This window comes from Elgaria multicarinata, chromosome 6, assembly GCF_023053635.1.
Source record: "Elgaria multicarinata webbii isolate HBS135686 ecotype San Diego chromosome 6, rElgMul1.1.pri, whole genome shotgun sequence".
Lineage (NCBI taxonomy): Eukaryota > Metazoa > Chordata > Lepidosauria > Squamata > Anguidae > Elgaria > Elgaria multicarinata.
Window position 1 is genome coordinate 111,567,913 of NC_086176.1, and position 23,935 is coordinate 111,591,847.

The following is a 23,935-nucleotide window of genomic DNA, read 5'->3' on the forward strand; positions in this document are numbered from 1 at the left end:
CCCCGGGACATTATGCATGCAAAATACGTGCTCTACCATTTATCTGTGCCTCTTTCTTTTTTCTGATCCTGATTACTCAATTATCTTAGTCTCACCAGCTGGAGTCTGCTTAGCTATTGGGACTCTTTAGCAAGCTCCATTGGAAGTACAAGGTAAGCTTTGAATGAGATGCCCCAGACACATGGTCTCTAGGGTCAATGGCTTTGCTTTCCAACTTGGCTCACTTCTCTGCTACCTAAAACTCTTTTCTCTAGAATTTTGCCCTGTTTGAATCTTGAATCTCTTTGTCCTGCCTGTAGAGAGGCTGCACCTTAGTGGAATCGGACACAATTTGCATGCAAGAGCTCTCAGGATGAATGTTTGACATCTTCACTTAAGAGGATCTGGGGCAGCAAGGGTCAGAACGACCACTGTGAACCAGGAGAGTCACTGTCTGTTAGATGGTAATATCCAGCACTGGCATTCTGCTAGCGTTAATGACATTGTGCTAGTGGAAACCAACCCTGGCACAGAGAAGAGTAAGGCATATGGCGGGCAGCCACTCCACAGAGCCAATGCCCTTCTCTGAGCGGTTGGCAGAGCAAAACAGGCTTCTGCCAGATGGACTCTCTGGATGGCTTGCCCAAAGGCCTTGCTCTGAAGGGACCTTTCTCATAGTGGGTCATTCTGAGTGAGGTGGACTTGAGGGTAGCCTGTGCTATCATGGCACAGGAGGTCTCCAAGGCTCCTGCCCGCCAATCCCTCATTTTGAAGGAGCCCTCAGAGCAGTGCACTGGGGAAGAGGGAGTGGCAGCTGCCCAGGATGTGTATCTGTGTGCACGGAGGGAAGGAGGAGGAGGAGGAGGGAAAGGAGGAGGAGGAGGAGGGCCGTAATGACAGCAGGAGGTTTTGCATCAACCTTGGTTTCTTCTAGTGCTAGTGGAAAGCCAATGCAGGAGAGCACCCAGTTGGTATTAATATAAGGTAGATTCATTTGGTCGTATGTATGTCCAACTTAGGTTTGTTTTTGACCCATTGAATCCCTTTTTTTGTATAAAGTAATGGTAACAACAACAATGATAAGATAGATCCAGATGGATGGACAAATGAAAGTTGGGCTACAATAGTATACAGTATTCAGTCTTAAAAATGGATCCTATCTTGCACATTGGGACTAAAGTTGGATCCCGGGTCGGGAAAATTTGAAGGTCGCTGCATTAGAGTACCTTCTAATCGGCTTTATGGATCCAGGGAAGTTTATCTTACCTAGGGGTGTCATGAGTGTCCAGTTGGGTCATTGCGAGGGCAGTGAACGTCCCCGTGTCCGACCCTCATGGACCTAATCAGACATGCCCGGTGTGAGGGCAGACCTGCGCCTGAATGCTCCTGAGCCCCTGTAAGTGCTCAAGCAGAATCTGCCCTGGTTTCCAGGACCATGCCCTTTGCCCCTTCCCCCTGCTATGTTAATGGTGTCCATCACTGACGCAGCGGGGGGAATTGTGAACTTTCCGGGGCTCCAAAAATGCGCCTTCCCCTGCTCTGCTCCAGTGGGGACCTTAAAGGCCCTCTTAACCTTAAATCTTTACCCTTGCGTTTAGAGGGCCTTTAAGGCCTGGTTTGGAGCATAGGAGGGCAGGAAAGCACACTTTCTGGAGCTCTCGCAAGAGGCACGTTTTCCTCGGCCACCCGGAAGAATTGCACACTTTCTGGAAGCTCCGGAAAGCATGCCTTCCTCTCCTCTCCTCCAATCCAGGCCTTAAAGGCCCTCTTAATGCAAGGGTACTTGCGTCAAGAAGGCCTTTAAGGCCCTGATTAGAGCGGGTGGTGGTAGCAGGACAGTGGGCCTTCTGGAGCCTCTGAAAATTGCACATTTCCCCCTTTCATGCTAATGGCGGCCGCCATTAGCTCAAAGAGGGGGGACGGGCAGGCAGTTGCCAGGGGGTCACGAGTGTCACAAGCATTCAGTATAGGCTTGCGAAGTCCAGCTCGTTGCGGTGGACTGTACAAGCGCTTGCGGCGCAAATCTGGTTCATAAAACCCTAATTTTATCTAACAGGAATCAAGACGTTTCCTAATGAGCGAGAACAGCTTGAGATGTCTGGGAGTATTTAAAGAACGTTCCTTTTCAAAGAACGAAGAGCTACAGAATTTGAAGAGATTGTGATTGGTTGAGCCGTGTAAGGAAGTCGTGGCCCAGCACTGAGCCTCACTTTAGTTTACGTGGAATCAGAAGACTCAGAAAATGTGCAGCAACAAAAGGAACCTAATAGGATCTGTCTGTTTTCTTTCGGGGGCTTCAAAACGGAGGTTTTGTAAAAGCGTTCAAAGCCAGACAGTGGCGAGATCATCGTCTATATTTCTTTGGAAGGAATATCAAGCCTTTGGCCAGAAGAAACATTGCTAGACTTATAGCGCAACGCCTATACTTCAATTTGCAAAAACTAAACACTGTGATTTATACCTTTTGGAAGGGGAAGAAAAAAATGTTAAAAGAACATTCTGTGTAACATTAGCATTTTGCCAGAAGCTTGTGGGTTGGATGAAGAGATGCATTCCTGAAGCCTAGACATCACTGAACATTATTTTTTGTATATATAAACAAACAAAATGGCAAGAAATTCAAAATTCCCCCAAAGGACAGCTTGTCCTGGTTTCCTTTCAGCTTTCGATTATGTAAATACATTTATATAAAGGATAAATTTGGTTTTCCTTTCAAGCAACAGGTTTGGGTTGAAATGGAGGATAGTCAGGAAGACAAGCGTCAAAAATTTCTCCTCAAGTCTTGAACAATTGCTTTCAGTCTTGCTTCTTGCAGACTGTTTTATTCAAAGTTCCAACTAGCAAGCATTTCTTAAACCCCTAAGGGCCTTCTCTGATAATAATTTCCCCCTAATTATATTCTAAATATTTATGAAAGGAGACAGCCATAAATGGCTACAGATAGCAGAGTTTAGCACAAGAAGAGCCATGCTGGATCTGGCCAAGGGTCCGTCTAGTCTAGTGGTTCCCAAACTTTTTCAGGTCACCGCCCCCTTGGTTCCACAAACTCATGCCCAGTGCCCCCTACCCTACCCTATAAAACTCATTATTCAGAATAGCGGTTTTCAATGACCCACCAGGGAAGATAATAACAATAAAATTCAAAACAGTAACAATTAATTGAATATTTATTCAAAATCAGAAGCACCCGCCGCAGGCTTGCCAAAGGAGGAAGGGAAAAGAGAGCGAACGCCTCTGTTTTGTAGCCGGCGTGACGGGGCACACCAAGCAGGGTATGTCTCTTCATTAGTGTTTTGGTGCTTTTGAAACATTTCAATTCACCATTAAAAGGACTCTTCTTAAATGGTATTAATACATGTGTGGATTCTTCCCCTATATGGCTTGGGACCAAACTACCTTCTCCCATAAAAATGTCCCTGGGTTTTAAGACCTTCTGGAGAGGCGCTTCTCAGAAAAGACCACATTGAGCGCCCCCCTGCCATCCCTTTGCCTCTTAGTGCCCCCCTGCCACCCCCTTGCCTCTTAATGCCCCCCTATGCAATCCCCCCCCCAAGGGGGCAGTACCACCCATTTTGGACTGGTCTAGTCCAGCATTCTGGTCACACAGTGGACAATCAGCTGTCGGCCAGGAATCCACAAACAGGATGCAAATGCAACAGCACCCTTCCACCCATGTTCCACAGCAACTGGTGTATATAGGCATACTGCCTCAGACTCTGGTGGTAGCACATAGCCATCAGGACTAGTAGCAATTGAGAGCCTTCTCCTCCAGGAATGTATCAAACCCCCTTTTAAAGCCATGCAACCTGGTGGCCACCACTACATCTTGTGGTAGCGAATTCCATAGCTATGGGCTGTGTGAGGAAGTCCTTCCTTTTAGGTGTCCTGAATCTCCCACCAATCAACTTCAAGGGTTAACCCCATTTGGTCCTAGGCATATGGGTGAGGGAGAAAAATGCCTCCCTGTCCATATTTTCCACATCATGCATAATCTTGTACACCTCTATCATGTCTCCCCTTAACCTCCTTTCCCCTCCCCCAAGCTAACCCTCCTCCTCCTCCTCCTTGAAACTCCTGCCACTGAAATTTCTGGGCCCAGTCTCTACCATCTCTTAGAGCCGGGGTGGTGATCTGCAGGCACTGGGGAGGGGAAAATATGGCCCTTCTGTGGTCCCCAGATATCCACACCCCTTTTCCTTGACCACCAATGGCTTGGTGGTTTCCTGGGGTCTTGCCATTTCCCCCGCCCCATTGTAAAAAATAGAAATGCATCTCCTAAGCTTTAGTCACCAGTAGTAAGAGCTTTAAGCTAAAATATGATGGCATTGGCCCGGTTCAGAAGACACCTTAAACCACGGCTTTATCTGAACACAGCCTGGTTTTCTGGCTTAACCACCATGGTTAAAGCCATGGTTTAAGGTGTCTTCATTTCATTTCATTGCATTTTTGGCCCCATTCCTTTTCCCTTTGGTTATACCCGCTAATTTTATGTGGCTCCCCAGAGCTTCTCCAAAACCAGATTTGGCACTCAAGAGATTCCCCACCCCTGTCCTAGAGGGAGAGGACAAGGAGTACAAAGGTTCTGCTCCTGGTCCTTGCTCCTCTCACTGCTTGCTTAGGGAGGGCAACCAGGATGATCAGGGGTCTGGAAACAAAGCCCTATGAAGAGAGACTGAAAGAACTGGGCAGGTTTAGCCTGGAGAAGAGAAGATTGAGGGGAGACATGAGAGCACTCTTCAAATCCTTAAAAGGTTGTCACACAGAGGAGGGCCAGGATCTCTTCTCGATCCTCCCAGAGTGCAGGACACGGAATAACGGGCTCAAGTTACAGGAAGCCAGATTCCAGCTGGACATCAGGAAAAACTTCCTGACTGTTAGAGCAGTACAACCAAGGAACCAGTGACTTAGGGAGGTTGTGGTCTCTCCCACACTAGAGGCCTTCAAGAGGCAGCTGGACAACCATCTGTCAGGGATGCTTTAGGGTGGATTCCTGCATTGAGCAGGGGGTTGGACTCGATGGCCTTGTAGGCCCCTTCCAACTCTGTTATTCTATGATTCTATGTCATAAGGGATACTCTTAAAACATTCCCCCTTGGCTTTATGGAGGAGCAATACATGACCCCCTTTCACAAACTGCTATTCCTATTTAGGCTGTATCTTCTAAGGCCTTTTTAGAAGCAAGACAATCCTATAGACCATTTTCTGGTAGGAGTACGATATATGTCAAGTAAACAATGCCATTTGGATGAAATGAAACTGCTTAAAAACTCCCTTGGAAGCAAGCAGGAAGGTGGTGGTGGTGTTAGTGGAGAAATCTATAACGTCCTGCTGGACAGATAATACCGACTGCAATTTAGTCTTATAAGGTAAAATATTAGGAGGTGCACGATGGATTTGGTGCATTTCTAGCTACTAAAAGAGCAAAATTGCTGCTTTCTTCAGGCTATTCATATATATAACTAACACAGCAATGATCCTTCTGGTGAGTTTTATATTCCCTGTGAAATCCTTTTACTGAGCTTTACAGCAGCGCCAGAGTTAGAAGGTTAGGAAAGTTCTCCCATGCAGGGGAGAAAAATGTTTGACCCACAACAGTGATTTAAAACAAAAAAGGCCTCTTTGCTAGTTGCGTGACAAGAACTCCGGTACAAAAAAGTCTCACGCGGCTTCACAAGCCTGGAGACACCAGCAAGTTTAAGCATACGGGTGATTCAACAAGTAAGACTGCATTAACGCTGCATTTTGCATGCTTGTCTTGGAATATGTTGAGGATTGCTATCATGAAGTGATCGGATGGGTAATAACCTGAAACACAATTCTGTTAAGACAGAGCTCCTATGGGTGGGTGGTTCTCAAGTTCAGGAATTGAGTTCTTTACATGTTCTGGATGTGGTTGCACTTCATCTGAAGGAAAAAGTCCACAGTTGGTGTGTGTGTGGGTGTGTGGGTGTGTGCGCGCGCTCCTGGATCTATCTTTGTCACTGGAGGACCACGTCACCTCAGTGACTTGGAGTGCCAACTTTGGCTGGTATTCCTGGATAGGGATAAATTAGTCACTGTGGCTCATGAATTGGTAACCTCACAGTTAGATTAATGTAACACACTCTATGTGGGGTTGCCCTTGCCCCCGGTTTGGAAGCTGCAACTACTGCAGAATGCAGCAGCTAAGGTGTACCCAGTCAAATACACATTACACCTGTGGTTAAAAGAACTGCAATGGCTACCTATTAGATACAGAGGCATGTTCACTATTCTGTTGTTGGCATATGTAGCTCTAAACAATTGAGGCCTAGGGTATCTAGTAGACTGCCTTCCCTTAAATACAGTCAGCTGACTGTTAAGTTCCTCCGAGGAGGCCTTGCTGGTCATTCCATACTAACCAACAGAACGTTGCCATATGGCATCTCAAAAGTGTCCCCCCTCTGAATCACCCTCCCCCCCATATGCACTTTGGGAGGCAGAAAATGCGGTGAGCTTCCCTGGAATGAATGTACGCAATGCGGGTGCAATGATGGCAGGAAAGTAAACTTTCTTCACCCCTATTGTAACCACAGCATAAGTCTGAAAAGGAACTCCCACCTGTGTTCGATCACGCTCACAGCAAGTTTTCTGCCATCTGTGTTTTAGGCATTGACCCAGACGTTTCATTGCCTCAACAATTTGGGATACTAAGGAACTGAGGCAGCTCTAGGATTTGGGTGAAGGCATTTAGGAACACTTGTACTGATAGCATGGGTCACTGTCTCATTCCAGGTGCAGGCCAGGGATTTGGCAGGATCACAAACATTTTATTGGGCCAAAAGGCAAGGTACGCATTCAATACAAATCGAAACAAATAACTATCAATATTAGGGGTGTGCTCTGCTCCATTACTCTGCTCCGAAGCGGAGTGGGCCGATCTGGATCTCCAAAGCCCGGTTCCGGATCAGATCGGGGGCGGTCCGGATTGACTCGAAGCAATTCGGAACGGTCCGAAGCAATTTGGACCATTCCGAAGCTTTGGAGCAAGGTAAGTGGGGAAGGAGGGAGGGGGGCTTACCTGGGTCCGTTGCAGTCCGGGCGGCGGCTTCAACTGCGGCCCAGGTCTAAGGCCAGAAACAGGCCGTGGCCTGTTTCCGGCCTGAGCCGCAGTTGAAACCGCCGCCCGGATCGCGACGGAGCCAGGTAAGTGCGTGGTGGGGGGCTTAACTGCCGCTGCAGTCTCCCCTTGCGGAGGCAAGTAAGTGGGGAAGGGGGGGCAAAATGGGGCTTGAATATCGATCCGGACCTTGCTCCGGATCCAGTTCTGGAGCGGATCGGGGAGGTATGGATTGACTCGAAGTGGTTTGGGCCCAATCCGGAAGGTCCGGATCGTGTTCCGAAGCGGTTTGGGTAGGGGTTGGACAGCCCTAATCAATATCGATATGAAATGACTTGATCTCATCACTTCTCATAACACGCCAAATGGAACTGCTTGGTTATTCAGGTCATCAAAGGAGTTCCATCTATAGGAGAGAGGTGCATTTGGAATCTCAAAGAAAATAAAAGAAAAGAAAAGGCAAGATCTTCTTTGCTGTGGGACCCTGATGCCAGAATGCCCTCCTGAGGAAAGTACACCATGCAGCAACATTGTATTCCTTTGGTGCTAGGTTAAAAACCCTCCTAGGAACCTTGAATGTATTGTATTTTTAGCTGGTTTTTATGCCTCTTAGTTGTATCGTATTACTATTTAAAATTTTGTATTATTTAAAATTTATATTGTATATTTGTAGTATTATGTATGCCAGTCTGAAATCCATTTTCAGATGACGGCATGGTTTATACAGTTTTAATAAATAAACAAATAAACAAACGTAGCTATCCACTGAATTTTACACCTTTCCAAATGTTCTACTGCAACATTTAAATATGCATTTTGTGAGAAAACACACTTTTTAGTGCATGCTAAAATATGTATTTAAAGACATAGTTTGAGATTTTTTTAAAATGTAGTTTAATTTAGAAACGGAACAGAATTACGGCTAAAAACATGCAAAAAGGGACACAGACCAAAATACTCAAATTTGTCCACCCTTACTCAAAACGGATCACTGGGACTGGTTCATAATGGCACAGAGCCTAATGCCTTGATTTCTTTACACCCTGATACGTTTTACATTGTGAAACTAGGCCTGTAGTTACTACAGTTCACTTGCCTGCACACCGCTGTGTTTATTTACAGAAAACAGTCGAGAAGGACTAGCAGCATTCTGAGATGTTTTGTGCCAGGATGGCAGAGAGCCATTGCAAAGCCAATGGGCTTGCACCATGAATCAATGTCAACATTGCAGGGAGGGATCCTCCCCTAAACAGGCCTTGGCATGAGATGGAATTGCCTGGCTCCTATTGCCATCAAATAGAACATTGAAAACAGAAGCTAGCAAAGAGATAACACTTTCAAAGGACTTGAGAGATGCACCTGGTGTAAATGTTGCTCACCCTGGGGATCAATTAAATATTTCTGGAAATTGCCACGGGAATATTATATTTCCATTTGACCTGTTGCACATTCATTATGTGCACTGAACACTGAGCCAAGCTTAACGTAGAAATGTGTATTCCCTATCCTGATAAAAGGCTACATGGAAGACATGATGCTTTAGGGATGCTTTAGGGTGGATTCCTGCATTGAGCAGGGGGTTGGACTCGATGGCCTTGTAGGCCCCTTCCAACTCTGCTATTCTATGATTCTATTCTATGAAGCAAATATTGATAATCACAGAGACTGGAAGGTTGAGGCCCTGTTGCATTTTATCAGCAGATTTCTTAAGCTGACCCACGTTTGTCTGCATACAACTGAGCCATATACTGTGGTGTGCTGCACAGATAAAATTAATAAATTGTTTCTTAAATGATGAATGTTGTAAAAATTAACTTTAAAAGAAATTAATAGAATATATTTGAAAACACATACTCAACGACATGAATTACTGGTAAGATCCAGCCAGAAATAATCACTTCCTATTGGTATTATTGGGGGGGGGATTTAATGCTTCTTATGCAGTCAGACCTGGGCTTGTCACTGAATGCACCCTTTATATAAGGTGGGCGATAGGCCCACCTGAAGACAATCAATCATTGTCCAAGTTCTTTACTTCCTCGTTGTCTCTGGGAATAGCTCTTTCCCCCTGCTTTTCCTTCACAGTCCAATTGTTCAGGCAATCCCCTCCTTCTTCTTCTTCTTCTTCTTCTTCTTCTTCTTCTTCTTCTTCTTCCTCTTCTTCTTCTTCATTGCATTTATATCCCGCCTTTTTCCTCCAAGGAACCCAAGGTGGCGTATATAATCCTCCTCCTCTCCATTTTATCCTCACAACAACAACCCTGGGAGGTAGGTTGGGCTGAGAGTCTGTGACTGGCCCAAAGTCACCCAGTGGGTTTCCATGGCTGAGTGGGGACTAGAACCCGGATCTCCCAACTCCCAGTCCAACACTTTAGCCACTACACCACACTGGCTAACACCGAATGCACCCTTTTCATTGCGCTAGTGCTCTCTAGTGAGATGGCACTGAAAAGGAAAACCAGACCTAACTCACACAGTATTCATTTGGTCTGGCTGCTGTGTCACAGTAATGTCAAAGTTCTTTGATGTTCTGTCACTGTTTTTAGTGAGCAGGTTTTAAACTAGTGACCTAGAGGCAAACAGCTCTTTAACTCCTTATCAAATCCCATTGAGCCTATATCACCCTTTTTGTCCTTGTCTGTTAACACTACCTTGCTCCTTATCTTTATAGACTTGGACCGGACAGCCCTTCAGACAGAAGCCGTCTTCAAAAGAGAGGACAGTCCTCTGTAAAAGATGACACCTGACCACCCTATGAGGCACCCTGCAGCTGGATGCCTCTGATGAGGTTCAGAAGAACCCTGCACGGGTTAAAATCAAATGTTTTGAAATAAAATGCCACAAAGATTTGTGATGATTGCTCAGCTTGTTTAGTTAATTAATTAATTAATTCTCCTTTAACACCATGGTTGCGCTGTTGAACAAGCAACAACTGGTTCCCGAAGGTATTACAATGTCTCTGCTGTAGTGAGGTCCCAAATGGAAGTTGCAAGAAAAGTTATGCATAAGCAGTTTCCTGTGTCCAGAGCTTGTATACATTTGCTCTCTGTAATTTCCTTTTGGGATGTCTCCTGCTGCTTGTGTAGGCCTTCACTATAATTTTCTAAGATACTCTTGGATTCCCTCTTAAATACCCTTGCCTTGGGAGAACTAATGAAATGCTAATTAGAGAAGGCAGTGAACTTTGTCATACTTGGATTTCAAAACCAGCTTTAGGGAGTCTCTCTGTTTTGGAGAAGACTCTAGAGAACTGCCGTTGTGAGAAATGGTCACAGCAGGTCTGAAAGCCCTGGATGATGTGCGCACGCGCAATCCGTCCAAGGATGCTGAGAAGTGCGACGCATGACGATGTCTTGAAAATGAATCCTGGTGTTCTGGATTATTTCCTGTGCAACTTAGATTTGCTGTTGTTGTTATGAGTGTGAGCCCAACCACCTTCAATGGTTATGGTGAACATCCATTTCAGGTATTATCCACATGCCCGAGTGGATGCTGGATTTCGGTGGAGTTGTGAAACCATTCTGGGTTTTAGTCAGAACCTGCCAGAACTCTAAATACAAGGCTAGCCAAGGTGCTGAATCCTATTTTAAAAATAGGTCCAGCACCATGGATACCTCCTTTGGCGTTTTGGCTGGTTCCGAATGAAATGAAGACTGGATTCACAGGCCTAACCTACACCGAGCAAAATATTTCACTGTAAAAGCGGTATATAAAAGGCAGGAGTCACACCAAGCAGGGTATAGCACTATGAAAGCAGTATGAAAGTGGTATATGGTACGTGTCAATGGGCCCCAACAGTTGTCAGAGCACTTCAGTACCATTATAAAGAAGTAGTGTGGCTCCTGCCTTTTATATACCACTTTCATAGTGCAATATCCTGCTTGGTGTAGATTGGTGGAGGCATTGAGCAGGGGGTTGGACTCGATGGCCTTATAGACCCCTTCCAACTCTACTATTTTATGATTCTATGGTGCACAGTCTCACTGAAATCAGAGCTTCCTGAAGCTGGTTCAGTGAGATGTCTGCAAAGAGGCACCTAAGAACACATTTAGGCACATCTTTCCAGATGTCAAGGATATGGGGGCAGTAATGTACTCTCTCTTCTCAATGCATACCTTGTATGTGCTAATAATATCCGAGAAGGGCTAATGTCTATTCCACATAAGGTGCATTCAGAGCTTTGCTCCTGATCCTCAACGCATTTACTTGTACATACATTCTGCTGGTTTCATATAATTATAAGAGCCTGAAGGCACCCAAAATCCAACTTCATGCCACAAACTAGGGCCATCCACACACCAGTAGAGGGCTCTCAATGATTTGGGATTAGACAGAATTCTGCAAAGCGCACATTTTTATTGAAGCATTGGGTTACATCAATGTTCTGAAACAATGTCCTGATGGCCAACCCATCAGAAGGCATAGTGTTCTTCTCATGGGGTAAGGGATGTGTGAGTACATAGTACTGAATACTGAGCTGAGTACATCGGCATATAAAGGATATGTTAAGTAATGCTGGCTGGGTTCATTTGGGTCAGCAATCCCATCAAATTTATTCTCTCTCTAAAAAGAGCATGACTATTAATCAACAAACTGCATCTCAAATCTTTAATTAGAAAGACCCTTTAAGATCAACACATGATTGAATGAAAAGGTAACTAGAAGCAGCTGATTTCCTCCCCTGATCTTCTTTACAGGTACACTACAAAAATGGTTGGAGGATTCCTTCTTTAAGAGAAGAATAGAACCCAATAATTTATAAGAGAACTTCCCTCCATGGGGTGTCTCAAATGAGGAGAGGCTGTTATGAAAAATATGACTGTCTTCTGATGAAATGATGGTCAATCCTTTAAATGCACATAGCTAGCAAACACAGGAAGAAAAGAAAACAGTTGCTTTTATGGAAACCTTCATGTGACCTGGGACTTCTCTCATATCCACCAGTTTTACATCAGTGCAGCTTCTCTGGGCTTTTAATGACATTGCACCTTATTTATAAGGGTTCAAGTGAAGATTGGATCATAAGCCAAGGCTCAAGCCAACATTGTAGGAAGAGCAGCTGCTGGAATACAAAAATATAAAAGCCACAATTCCATAAACCAGCAATTGAAAATATAAAAATGTCAAAACAGGACATTCTGGTACATTTCAGAAGAGGAAGAATAAGGGCTCTTGAGACACCTAAACTTGGTAACGATAAGATCAATAGGAATACTGCAGCAGATATTTATTATATTCTATGTGGATTCGATTATCATTATCATTATTCTTATTGCAGCATCATTGCACATGGGACACTTTACAGTGCAGCCAAAGAAGGAAAAACATAGGTCTATGCCCCAAGCAGGCTACAAAGCTAAATTTTAGAAGTGGTGGAGACAACTGGGTGAGGGGAATGATGGGAACAACATGGGTATAAAGGGAGGAATGCAAGCAAATTCAGTTACACATAGTTGTGCCTTCCTTCCTTTGCAAAGCAGACACAATGAGGCTTGCAACAATTTAATTTAAAAAATGCAACATTAAAAACATTTTAAAATCCAGTAGTGGAGCAATCTAAAACAGAAGTCAGATGGGAAAAACAAAAAACAAATCCCTAAATCCTATGGTAGGATGTGGTGGGATGGCTTTATATTGTGGGATGTGGGAGAGGGCTTTCTCTGTTGTGGCACCCCGGCTGTGGAATGCCCTCCCCTTGGAGGCCTGACTAGTGCCGGCACTGACTTCATTTCAGTGCCAAGTTAAGACATGGCTTTTTAACAAAGCCTCTGATGGCTAAATTCACCAAGCCTGTACATAGTTTTAATTGGTTTTACTGGTTTTGAATTCTATTGCGGTTTTAATTAATTTGTTTAATTTGTTTTTAGTTGTTTATATCTGTTGTTTTATATTGTTTGCATGATTTTACTTGCAAACATGAGGTACTGGTTCCTCTCTATTCGGCCCTGGTTATTTATTTATTTATTTATTTATTACATTTTTATACCGCCCAATAGCTGAAGCTCTCTGGGCGGTTCACAAAAATTATCTGGGCGGTTCACAAAAATTAGGCCTCATCTAGAGTATTGCGTCCAGTTCAGGGCACCACACTTCAAGAAGGATGCAGACAAGCTGGAGCGTGTTCAGAGGGCAACCAGCATGTTAAGGGGTCTGGAAACAAAGCCCTACGAAGAGAGACTGAAAGAACTGGGCATGTTTAGCCTGGAGAAGAGAAGATGGAGGGGAGACATGATAGCACTCTTCAAATACTTAAAAGGTTGTCACACAGAGGAGGGCCAGGATCTCTTCTCGATCCTCCCAGAGTGCAGGACACGGAATAACAGGCTCAAGTTAAAGGAAGCCAGATTCCAGCTGGACATCAGGAAAACCTTCCTGACTGTTAGAGCAGTACGACAATGGAATCAGTTACCTAGGGAGGTTGTGGTCTCTCCCACACCAGAGGCATTCAACAGGCAGCTGGACAACCATCTGTCAGGGATGCTGTAGGGTGGATTCCTGCATTGAGCAGGGGGTTGGACTCGATGGCCTATTAAGCCCCTTCCAACTCTACTATTCTATGATTCTATGACTTGTATGCTGCCCTGAGATCCTTGTGATATAGGGTTGGATACAAATGTTTTTAATAATAATAATAATAATAATAATAATAATAATAATGATAATAATAATAATAATAATAATAATAATAATAATAATAATGCTTTTCAGTAAAGGCCCTATTAAAGAAATGTTCAATGTTGTTAATGTTTGTAAACTGCTCAGAGAGCTTTGGCTATGGGGCAGTATATAAATGTAATAAATAATAATAAGCTAGAGGCATGGTGGGAAAGCTGGTTTTGAGGATAGATTTGAAGGGAGAGACACCAGGAGAGATGGCACCACAGAGTCCTGGAAGGAGGGAGTTCCAAACAAAACAGGCAGTCATGGATCTTGGTATGAGTAAGTTAATGGTTGAACAAATGGTAGATTAGTAAGGATTTGGGGTGGGTGGGGGGACGGGGTTATGATGGCCAGTTTGGACATTCCGATAAACCACAGTTTACCATGATGGAATAAGCCATAATGAGTCTAGGGCTCAAATACTCCACCTCCCCTCTCCTCCTCTGGCGTGAGGAGACCAGGAGCTTTCAATTCCAGTTTTGATTAACTACAGTTTAGTGTTACGTCTCAATCTTGCCATATGGTCAACCTTAACTATGTTTTTTTTTTAAACAAGCCAGGTTCATAAACCATAGCCTGAAACTGTCTTGTTTCAAACAAACTATAGTTAAGATTAACCACAGTTTGTTGGGTTTGGGCGAAATGGCAAGTGACAGTTAAGGAAGGGAGATGCAAACCCAGGGTTCACTGCATCTTGTTCGCATCATGATGAACCATGGTTTATCCTAACGTCCAAACAGTTCTATGTGTTTACATTAAATGAATATAATATGCATATTAGCTAAAACAGACAACATACACACAGAGTGTCTTATAGAATCACAGAACTAACAGGATCAATTAACACCTAGCCAACTTTCAGGGAAAATGACATGATTCTTTATGGGCTTGAGCATAGGTCCATCTTTTTTGGTGTGTGTGTGTTTGTGAGTTAAGCATTGACTGGTTTTCAATATCAGCCTACGCTACAGTTTTAGTCGTGCACTAAAGGTGTTCTTTTTTTAACGTGTACATATAAAAAAGCAATGTGTGAATGCAGGAAATAAATATCTGAAAACGTGTCTCAAACAGGCAAACATGTGTGAGGGAAGTGGGTGCAGCTTCCTGCTGAGCGAATACTCAAGGCCAAACTACACATAACATGAATTGTGTAATCTGTAGCTGATTCAGATAGGTTTTCGTTTCCTTGTGTGAACAGGTGCAACTCCAATTCAGGCTGGGACTTCTCCCACCCCCTGAAACTCTACCCTCCTCCACGTGTGCGTGTGTTAAAAAAGTTTTGAGAGAAAAACGGATGGTGGGGGGGAAAAAAGGTTTAATCCCCTCCTCCCACAGAGCGGTGGTCCTAAACCAAACTGGGGTCATGCAACATCTCCACAACAGTAAAAAATAATAATAATAGTGAAGCATCCGCTACACAATTAGTGTAATATGTAGTTTGGCTCTCAGTGGCTAAGCCGGGATTTATTGCTGCGTAATGTGTGAAATAGTCCTAAATTCAGGCAATCTTAGTGGAGAAACAGAGACGACAATTCTTGTTGAAGGACAAAAGTCAAAAGAAAGTGTTGCGCATGGGCTCAGACAATCATAAACAGACAGATATTCATAGAATTTAATGAGCACTCTTGGCTCTAAAAATTTCTTGGCAGAGCTTGTTTTAACTTTAATATATTTTTCTTTTCCTCCTTGTTGTACAAAGTATGGCTCTGGTTAGCTAAACGCTGATGACTTTTCCATCCAAATAATACTTTTGACAATGAACAAACCAGGCTCATAATCTGCAGCTTGATGGATTAGATCATGGAGAGCCACACATATTTGCAGACATGAAAATAAACATACAGTTTTCAAAAAGCTGGAACAGCAAACCCAGTCAAGTTAGAGCTCAAGGAAAGATGACTTTTTTCCGTTTATGAGTAATTGTTGTATTTTTAAATCCTCTGAAGAAACTGCAAGTTTAATGGTCCCCTACTTGCTGAGAATCTGTTCTTTAAAGACACAATAAACAGACCATTTTAATCATGTCCTGGATTTTTTTTAATTGTTGATGGTTTGAAATTGTTTAGATATCTGTGTGTTCATGTGTGTGCAGTCTGTTTATATGTTTGTATGTAACTACACACACACATACATACACACACACACACACACACTATGGATGATGTATTTTAAATGGTTTTTATTTTTTGTAAACCACCCAGAGAACTTCAGCTATTGGGCGGGATAGAAATGCTATAAATAAAATGAGTGAATACTCGCACACATTTTTAACCTGAAGGTCCTTTTTCATGTCTTGACCATTTCTTCTGAATATTCCTCCATGAAGTGAAATGCCACTTCAGGAAAACTCAGTGAAACCTGATTGGGCAAATGCCAAATATCACCACATGAAGGGGCGTTAGGAAGTTATTCTCGCTGCGAATTAACAATGAAGGAAAGTCACCTTGTGGTAGATTTGCCATGCAATATTTTTTGTCGGGGGGATAAGTAATGGGAATAATAAGATAATACACTAATAGCAATATTTCAAAGATGTCTTTCTTTAAGAAACAACTTCAACAAAATTAAAACATGCAACAGTTAAAGACGCTAAATGCCCATTCCTGGACAGGGATAGCTTAGACACTAACTGGGTTTGCATTACACGCAAACCCACACCCAGTGGTTGTGTGTAGGTTGTTGTTAAACTGTGGGTTGTTTGTTGAACTTTATTTATTTATTTATTTATTTATTTATTTATTTATTTATTTATTATAGCACTTTAATCCCGCCTTTTAGCCAAAAAACACTCTCAAGGCGGCTTACAAAAATATTTCTTAAGACAGTCCCTGCCCACAGGCTTACAGCCTAAAAAAGCATGACACAAAAAGAAATGGGATTGGGAGGGAGAAGGAAAAAAAATTCAGGCACTAGATTCTTAGTTGCAAAGTTCAACAGCTGCTTCCTTTCCCTCTCCCTCTGGGTTAGCGTGTTGTCTGAACGCAGGACATTTTCCGCAGAGTGGCTTGTTAACCATGGATCATGGCTTATTTTTCTTGAGTAAGCTACCCTGAGAACCCATGGTTTGTTGTTGGGCTGCTCAGAGTGGTTAGCAAGCCACCCTGCATGATTAACAAGCCACACTGGAGAAAATTCCTGGGTTCAGACAACACACTATTTCACAATTCAACAAGCAACCCGTGGTTCAACAACAGCCCACATTCAACCAGTGAGTGTGGATTAGTGTGTTGTGTCAACAGCCCCGCTATGGCTCATGCACTTGTAACCTTACAAGTAGATTATTGTAATGCAGTCTATGTGGAGCTGCCCTTTCACCTGGTTCGGAATAGGTGCTCGATAGTGCTCCCTGCCATGTTCACATTACACCTGTATTAAAAGAACTGCACTGGCTGCCTATTAACTACTGAGTCATGTTCAAAATTGGGACCAGGGTAACTAGCAGACCGTGTTCCCCTATATATACTCAGAGGAGGGCTTGCTGGTCATTTCACCAAGTAACATCTCAAAAGTGGTCCTTCTCTGTAGGGCCCCCCTTCTGGAATGCCCCTCCCATGTGGTACAAGAGGCAGAAAATGTGATATATTTCAAACACCTCCTGGAAATGCAGGGTTTCTCTGGCTAGTAATTAATGGTCATTAATCATTATGCTTTTAATTAATTTATTTTTATTTATTTATTACATTTTTATACCACCCAATAGCTGAAGCTCTCTGGGTGGTTCTTTTTTGTTCCAGCAGGCCTTTGGAGAATAATCTGGCCCTCCATCTATGTTGATTTATAATTTTGTTGTGTTTTTAAACTATGGTTATTCCCCCCCCCCCCAATGTATGTTTTAAACTTTGTAAGGCCGCCTTGAGTCCCAGCATTGGGCAAAAGGCGGGATACAAATAATAATAATAATAATAATAATAATAATAATAATTTTATTATTGTAGTTGTAATTTTTAAAACATACTTTAAACAGTGTTTTTTTGTATCTTTTTATATGTAAACCACTTAGAGATTTCATTATATTAAGGGGTACAAAGGAAAGGAAAGGAACCTCTCGTGCAAAGCACTTGAGTCATTGCTGACTCCTAGAGGGACGCTTGCTTTCGCTGACGTTTTCTTGGCAGACTTTGAAGCGGGGTGGTTTGCCATTGCCTTCCCCAGTCGCAGTTACCTTTCCCCCAGCTTGCTGGGTACTCAGTCATTTTACCGACCTCGGAAGGATGGGAGGCTGAGTCGACCTGAGCTGGCTGCCTGAGAACCAGCTTTCACTGGGATCGAACTCAGGCCGTGGGGAGAGTTTCGTCTGCAGTGACTGCTGCTTACCACTCTTTGTCATCCTTTTCAGCTTCTTCCTGAGAAGTTGGGAAGTGATGGCATAGGACCTGGCATGAGCCTGTCTTAGGCAATCACAACTGCGTAAGTTTCCTTAAATTTCATAGATTTTGTTTCTTCCATCTCTGCATGCCCACGTACAAAACCCATAAATTCTTGTAAACTGTGCACATGGGTTTAAATGGAGGCTTTCGGGGGGAAACCCTACCACTACCACCAACAATTCCTCTAAACGCTGACCTCTAAACGCATCTGCACTATTCACAGCTGACTTCTTGTGCGTGTAGTTTATACTTGCAGATCCATATACAAACACACAATGTGTGAATGAGCTTTTAAGGGATAGAAACTGAGGCCTGGATGCATCGTGGCGACCAACAGAGACTAAATGGGATTATTTCAAGCCAGGAAGAGGATTTTACTCTCTCATTTCTCTTTGCCTCTTGATAATCAAGACCAGGACAACTGATAGGGGAAACGGAATATCAGCTCTGGTAGCCGGTCCTGCACTCAGCATGCAGCAGTTGCTAAGCAACCACAACACAGGTCCCCTTTTCTCTCTGGCATAGCAAAAAAAGACTAGGCCTGAATGCAGCAGTGCTGGAAAACAGCTAGTTAAGAGGGAGGGGATGATGGACTACATGAGCTACATGAACACAAAGGTGTGCCTAGCATTCATGGGATGGCCATATTGCTTATTTAAAAGGGCTTTGACAGAGTAAAGGGCTCAGAAACAAGGTGACATTGATCAGCTGTGTGTTCCCCTGTAACGTTAGGCTGGCCATATGGAAAGGAGGACAGGGCTCCTGTATCTTTAACAGTTGTATAAGAATGGAAGAACATGCAAACAATATCATCGTGTTTTAGCTAGGGTGACCATATGGAAAGGAGGACAGGGCTCCTGTATCTTTAACAGTTGTATAAGAATGTAAGAACATGCAAACAATATCATTGTGTTTTAGCTAGGGTGACCATATGGAAAGGAGGACAGGGCTCCTGTATCTTTAACAGTTGTATAAGAACGGAAGAACATGCAAACAATATCATCGTGTTTTAGCTAGGGTGACCATATGAAAAGGAGGACAGGGCTCCTGTATCTTTAACAGTTGTATAAGAATGTAAGAACATGCAAACAATATCATTGTGTTTTAGCTAGGGTGACCATATGGAAAGGAGGACAGGGCTCCTGTATCTTTAACAGTTGTATAAGAACGGAAGAACATGCAAACAATATCATCGTGTTTTAGCTAGGGTGACCATATGGAAAGGAGGACAGGGCTCCTGTATCTTTAACAGTTGTAGAAGAACGTAAGAACATGCAAACAATATCATCGTGTTTTAGCTAGGTTGACCATATGGAAAGGAGGACAGGGCTCCTGTATCTTTAACAGCTGTATAAGAACAGAAGAACATGTAAACAATATCATCGTGTTTTAGCTAGGGTGACCATATGGAAAGGAGGACAGGGCTCCTGTATCTTTAACAGTTGTATAAGAACGGAAGAACATGCAAACAATATCATCATGTTTTAGCTAGGGTGACCATATGAAAAGGAGGACAGGGCTCCTGTATCTTTAACAGTTGTATAAGAACGGAAGAACATGCAAACAATATCATCATGTTTTAGCTAGGGTGACCATATGGAAAGGAGGACAGGGCTCCTGTATCTTTAACAGTTGTATAAGAACGTAAGAACATGCAAACAATATCATCATGTTTTAGCTAGGTTGACCATATGGAAAGGAGGACAGGGCTCCTGTATCTTTAACAGTTGTATAAGAACGTAAGAACATGCAAACAATATCATCGTGTTTTAGCTAGGGTGACCATATGGAAAGGAGGACAGGGCTCCTGTATCTTTTAACAGTTGCATAGAAAAGGGAATTTCAGGAGGTGTCATTTGTATATATGGAGAAGCTGGTGAAATTCCCTCTTCATCATAACAGTTAAAGCTGCAGGAGCTATACTAGAGTGACCAGATTTAAAAGAGGGCAGGGCAACTGCAGCTTTAACTGTTGTTATGAAGAGGAAATTTCCCCAAGTTCTCCATATATACAAATGACACCTGCTGAAATTCCCTTTTCAATACAACTGTTAAAAGATACAGGAGCCCTGTCCTCTTTTTCATATGGTCACCCTGTTTTAGCTCAAAGCCTTAATAGAAACATTTCAACCATTTGAGGGCGGGGGGATGGACTGAAACAGATGGGAAACCCCAAACAATGAGTGGTCAGGGGAAAGGCAGAGGGGCCAGGGGGAGGCGGAATGGCCTTTTGGGGAGCCGCTTTGGACGATGGGTCTGCGGTTACCCTGTGGTTACTTATGCTACATCTATCCCAATGTCAATAGGATTTTCTGTCACACCGGCTTCCCCGGAAAACCCATCGCACCAGCAAACGCTATTGGCATTGCACTTGAGGTAGCTGACACTTAGGGTGACCATATGGAAAGGAGGACAGGGATCCAGTATCTTTAACAGTTGTATAGAAAAGGGAATTTCAGCAGATGCCATTTGTATCCATGCAGCACCTGGTGAAATTTCCTCTTCCTCACAACAGTTAAAGCTGCAGGGACCCTGCCCTCTTCTGTATCTGGTCACGCTAGGCAGGGCTCCTGCAGCTTTAACTGTTGTGATGAATTTCACTAGGTGCTGCATGCATAAAATGACACCTGCTGAAATTCCCCTTTCAATACAACTGTTAAAGCTACAGGAGCCCTGTCCTCCTTTTCATATGGTCACCCTACTTACACTAGCACAACATAGTTTATGTTAGTGCTAGTGACAAATAGGATATTGGCTACAGCTGAATGTTCAGACATCGGGAAATAACCATCCAGCATGATCCTACTTCCTTTCCTATGTTCAGCGTACACGTTGAGTACGCTGTCAGAAAAGGGCTACTGACTTTCTGGATGCCAAACAGAACAGTATGAAAAAATAAACTGTTTATTCTTTCATTTGACCAGTGTAGGCTACCTGTGTTACATAGGGTGACCATATGAAAAGGAGGACAGGACTTGTAAAGCTTTAACAGTTGTATAGAAAAGGGGATTTCAGCAGGTGTCATTTGTGAGCATGCAGCACCTGGTGAAATTCCCTCTTCATCACAACAGTTAAAGCTGCAGGTGGCCTGCCTAGTGTGACCAGATAAAAAGAGGGCAGGGCTCCTGCAGCTTGAACTGTTGTAATGAAGTGGGAATTTCACCAGATGCTTGCATGCATACAACGACACCTGCTGAAATTCCCTTTTCCGTCTCACCAATGTACTAGAATTCTTTGAGAGTGTCAACAAACATGTAGACAGGGGTGATCCGTTGGACATTGTTTACTTGGACTTCCAAAAGGTTTTTGATAAAGTCCCCCACCAAAGACTCCTGAATCAACTTAGTAGTCATGGAATAAGAGGAGAGGCCCACTTATGGATCAGTAACTGAGAACAGGAAACAGAGATCAGGAATAAATGCCAATTCTCCCGATAGAGAGAAATAGTGGGGTCCCACAGGGATCGGTATTGGGACCAATCCTTTTCAACTTATTCATAAATGATTTGGAATTAGGAGTGAGCAGTGAAGCGGCCAAGTTTGCCGATGACACCAAATTATTTAAGAGTCGGAAGACCTAAAGACGGTTGTGCACGTGCTGGTAACTTCGAGGCTCGACTTCTGCAATGCACTCTACATAGGGCTACCTTTGTGCCTAGTCTGGAAATCTCAACTAGTTCAAAATATGGCAGCCAGGTTGGTCACCAGTACACCTAGGGGTGACCACATCACACCAGTCTTAAAATCTCTTCACTGGCTGCCAATTAGTTTCCGGGTGAAATATAAAGTGTTGGTTATCACCTTTAAAGCCCTACATGGTTTGGGTCCAGGCTACCTGTGGGATCGCCTTCTCCCGTACAATCCGCCCCACACGCTCAGGTCCTCTGGGAAGAATTTATTCCAGTCAACAAAAACAAGGCTGACAATTATTACCCAGAGGACCTTTTCTTCTGCCGCTCCCAGTTTGTGGAATGGCTTGCCGGGAAAGATTCATTAACTTAACAGTCTTCCAGAATTTAAGAAAGCCATAAAGACTGATCTCTTCCGGCAGGCCTACCCAGCTGAATTTTAAGATGCCTTTTTTAATGGTGTGCTGCTTTTAATGATGCACTGGTTTAAAATGTTTGAATTAGTTTTATATACTTTATGTTGGTTTTAATTTTGTTGTACCCCGCCTCGATCCAGAGGGAGAGGTGGGTAACAAATAAATTTATCATCATCATCATCATCATCATCATCATCATCATAAAAGATATAAATGTCTAAACAAAGAAGCATTTGTTGCACATTACCCACATTAACTTTGATGGAGACAAGCATTGCTGGGGTTACCGGCCTCTTTTGCCATTTATCCAGGAAAAAAATAAATAAATGCACAGATGGAGTGCATGCACAAGCTCTGTTGAAACAAAAGATGTTTTCTCAGCAGCTGTGCAAGATAAATTGCTGCCAATACTGAAAGGGGGGTATGTACTATTGCTTCAGCTCTAGAATAAACACATTTCCTTGTAATCAAGATTCACTGACAGAATGGAATTACTTGCAAGCCAGCGATCTTAGGATCACAGCGCAAGTCACAACTTCTCAGTCTGGACAGCCATTTCCCCTTGCCGCCACCTTTACTCGTAACTACCTTTACTCTTCTGAATTTGTCTCTAGAAGCACAAGTCTTCCAAGAGCTGGTCTGTGGTAGACAAAAATGTCTTCCCACGATGAAAAGTTCAGGCAGAAAAAACACCACACAATTGTTCCTATGTGGCCACACATGGCCATGACCTCAAACCAGATCATATAAAGTAGTACTTAAGGCTTTTCCCCACAGTAAGGTAATTTACCAGACTAACATGAATCCAGACACCTCAAACCTTGGACAACCTACTGGGCCATTCTCTTTCCTCAAGTTACCATAAAGGCAAAAGAATCGTCCTAAATAAAGCAAAACTGTTCCTATGGTTCCATTGTTTCTGTGCTTCGTTGAACATGTTGGTAACTGTATCTCCTTACCAAATGAACGTCTTCATGTGACAGCCTTACTTAAAGGTAACTGAAAACCACTTCTAAGTTGTGACTTCTCATGCCATTACACCCATAAGCTTCTTACCTCATGCACTGACCCAATTGCTTGGGGGAATTTCCATATGAGAGCCAGAAACTACTAGGAACATCCAGTGCTAGCTTCAAGTTGACTAGTATTTTATCCTGCCCTTCAAATAACATTTACCAGGGTAGCTTACACACAATAAAAATGCAATACATACAACACAACAAACAAAAATTAAAAAGAACACGTAAGTGCAGCATAAAAAAATAATCCACTTAGAGTTAAAAGTTCTTACAGGGCCTCGGACAGTGAAACGGTATTTGCCTGGAGCCAAGAAAGGTTCTACTGAGGTGAGCCCCCCGGGGAGAGCATTTCACAGATGGGGTGAGACCACTAAGAAGACACTCTTTCCAGTTGCCTCTCGCCATACTTCATTTAGTGGAGGACACGGAGAAGAGCCTCTGACAATAGCTTTATGGAATGGGCAGTGTAATATGGAGGTAAGACAATTCTTCTGGTGGACTCACTGTCTATGCAATTGGGCCAGAGCTCACAGCAAGCGGTTTATAAATGTTAATGGCATCTACATGGAATATTATCATGTAGAAGTGGGTTTTGACAACCACCACATGGGGGAGACAGATATGAAACTACCTTTACTCATCTGGATTTGTCTCTAGAACCACAATTTAGTTTCTGAAGCTGCATATGAACATATAAAGCTTCCATCAATGGAGTCAAAGCATTGATCCATTTAGCCAGGGCCGGGCAAAGCTGGTAGTAGACCCGGGACAGATGGGAAATGTAGGCCC

General features: G+C 43.3%; 1 protein-coding gene across 1 annotated transcript in view; it reads right to left on the reverse strand.

Moving 5' to 3' along the window:
* Window positions 1-23,935, reverse strand: part of SETBP1 (SET binding protein 1) — a 316,969-nt gene that overhangs the window by 60,564 nt on the left and 232,470 nt on the right. The gene's annotated exons all lie outside the window — the stretch shown is intronic.